This window comes from Pteropus alecto, unplaced genomic scaffold (assembly GCF_000325575.1).
Source record: "Pteropus alecto unplaced genomic scaffold, ASM32557v1 scaffold24, whole genome shotgun sequence".
Lineage (NCBI taxonomy): Eukaryota > Metazoa > Chordata > Mammalia > Chiroptera > Pteropodidae > Pteropus > Pteropus alecto.
The window spans coordinates 15,237,947-15,241,105 of record NW_006439192.1 but is presented as its reverse complement, the minus strand read 5'-3'; the positions used below and the strand labels follow the sequence as shown (position 1 = coordinate 15,241,105).

The 3,159-nt window shown below is 34.3% G+C and overlaps 1 pseudogene; it reads right to left on the bottom strand.

The window, feature by feature from the left end:
- Positions 1 to 2,672: 2,672 nt before the first annotated feature.
- Positions 2,673 to 2,792, bottom strand: LOC112483380 (annotated as a pseudogene).
- Between the last annotated feature and the right edge of the window lie 367 nt (positions 2,793 to 3,159).

Here is a 3,159-nt window from a genome sequence, read left to right as displayed (position 1 = left end):
CACCTGCAGAGAGATAGGACATTCTCAGTTAATCCATGATTCTCTTAGGTAGTGACAAGTAAACCCATCCTCAGGCTCAGAATACAGCTTCTCGGATGTCTACCCACATCAAAGAAGCTCAGGAGAAGACTCACAGGGAAGTAAGACCACATTTTTCTTAGTTTTCCTTTTCCTTCATTAAGGGTTAAAAAAAAAGAAGAAAATATCTAAATATCAAAATAACATTCTGATTTCCTTGAGATGCTCAATCCTATCAACAGAAATCAAGGAGAAACCTATGAACTTGATGCAAGCTAGCCTCTTCTTCTCAGAGCGGAGAACTTCACTCTCTCCGAGGCAGAAATTCTTGTCTCTGCTAGATCATTCGCCATCATCGTCAGGGATCAAGAAGGAATCAGTGTAATTGAAATAAAAACCTTGTTTCTATGTATAGGGGTCAAGAGAGACCATGGGTCAAGGATTTTAAGTATACAACTCAATTCTATGTCATTTATATTGCATTGTGTGTTCATCACCCAAAGTCAAATCTTCTGTCACCATATATTTGACCCTCTTTAACCTTATCTACCTTCCCCCTACCTGCTTTTCATCCAGTAACAACTGAACTGTTGCCTGTCTCTATGAGATTTTTATCTGTTTGTCATTTGTTGCTTTCAGTTTTATATTCGACATATGAGTGAAAACATATGGTTCTCAACTTTTTCTGACTTATTTTGCTTAGCATGATAATCTCAAGATCGATCCATGTTGTCACAAATGGCAGTATTTCATCTTTTCTTATAGTTGAGTAATATTCTCTTGTATATATGTACTACCCTCTTCTTTACCCAATCATCTATCTAAGTGTACTTCAGTTGTTTCTATGTTTTGGCCACCATAAATAGTGCTGCAATGAACATCTGGGTGCATATATCTTTATGGATAATGTTTTCAAATTTTTCAGGTAGATACTCAGAAGAAGGATTGCTGGATCATATGGTAATTCTACTCTTAATTTTTTGAGGATCCTCCATATTGTTTTCCACAGTGGCTGTACTAGTTTACATTCCCATGAAAGTTGCTTTTTCCTCAGAACCTCTCCAACGCTTGTTATTACTTGTCTTGTTGATGATAGCCATTGTTATATGTGGAGGGGGTATCTTATTGTGGTTTTAACTTATATTTCCCTAATTGCTAGTGAAGTTGAGCATCAATTCATGTTTACAGGTCGTTTGTATGTCTTCTTGGGAGAAGTGTCTGTCTAGGTCCTGTACCCATTTTTTAATTGGATTTTTTTTTTTTTTTATTGTTGAAGTGTATGAGTTCTTGGTATATTTTGTATAATAGGCCCTTATGGGAGGTGTTTGCAAATATCTTTTCTCATTCTGTTGATTGCCTCTTTGTTTTGTTAGTTTCTTTTTCTGTGCAGAAGCTTTTTAGTTTAATATAATTCCATTCATATATTTTTGCTTTTACTTCCCTTGCCTTTGAAGTCAAATTCATACAATCCTCTTTAAAACTAAAATCCATGAGTTTGGTACCTAAGTTTTTATCACCACATATTTGATACCCTTTACACTCTTGAATTTGATCCATGAGTTATTTAGAAGTGTGTTGTTTAACCCAATTATAGGACACTTTCCAAATATCTTTCTGTTAATGAATTCTTGCTTAAAACATTTTGGTGAGAGAGCATAGTACATATGATTTTATTCACTAAAATTTTTAACTGTTTTTTTTTTTTTTTTTATGCTTCAGATTTGGTCTTAGTGAATGTTCAGTGCATACTTTAGTGAGTGTATTCTGTTGCTAGAGTAATGTTAGATAAATACCAGTTAGGTCAAGTTGGTTGATAATGTTCATGTCATGTATATTTTCTAATTATTTCTAATATATTTCTGATATATTTTACTAATATTCTGCTTACTTGTATTAGTTTCTAAAAGGGTGATAACAAATTACCATAAATTGGGTGACTTAAAACAACAAAATATGTTATCTCACAGTTCAGAAAGCCAAACGTTCAGAATCAAGGTGTCACCAGTGTTGGTTCTTTCTGGAAGCTTTAATGCAGAAACTATCTCATATCTCTCTTCTTCTGGTGATTGTCAGTAATTTTCAATATTCCTTGACATCACTCCAGCCTCTACCTCCATCTTCATATGGGTTTTCCCTGTGTGTCTCTCTGCTTTTTCTCTTTTTACAAGAACACCATTTATATATAAAATGTTTTTACAGAGAAATAAATTATGCTAATTCAAAAAAATCTGCTCTTGAATAGTTATAACAGCTCTATTTATTATGGACCCAATCTGGAAGCAACCCAACTGTCCTTCAACTGGTTAATAGATAAGCAAACTGGTTATCTCTATTCAGTGAATACTACCCGGGGGCAGGGGGAACAAACTATTGATACTCTCAACAATGTAGACATATCTAAAATTTATTTTGCAAAGTGAAATATGAGAGACCCAAAAGGCTATGTGACTGTGAGTTCATTCATATGACATTCTAAAAAGGATTTTAATATAAGGATAAAATACAAATCAATGGATTTCAGACACTGGGCTGGGGCTTGACTGGAGGGAATTTTTTGTTTGTTTGTTTGTTTGTTTCAGGTGAGGCAACCTTTGGTTGACCTGACAGATTGCAAGGACCTTGTCAGTTTACAATCCCTTATTTTTTATTTTTTATGCCTACAGCACCTCGTCTTCCCAGGTGGTCTCCCATCCAAGTACTAACGAGGCCTAACCCCTGCTTAGCTTCCAAGATCATACGGGATGGGGTTTGTTCAGGGAGGCATGGCCATAGGGGAATTTTTTAATTAAGGAAAATGACTGTGTCAATATTGTGATGGTGGACAAAGGGCTATATGTATTTGTCACAACTCAGTGAACAACAGACCACAGAATGAATTTAGTCGTGAGTAAATTAAAAAAATAATAATTAAAAAACATTTAAAGTTAAGTCAACCTTAACCACCAAAAGACAAACAGAGAACCAGAAGTAAACAATAGAAAATTACTTGAGCCACAATGTACTAAAATTTCCGTAGATATTTAATGTGGACAAAATTAAAATTAACTTCAGAACCTCACTAGAAATCATTTATAGTGCTTTGTATAATTATTATGCTCAAGGTAACTCATATTATACTTAATTTAACTTCGTTAAAGAACA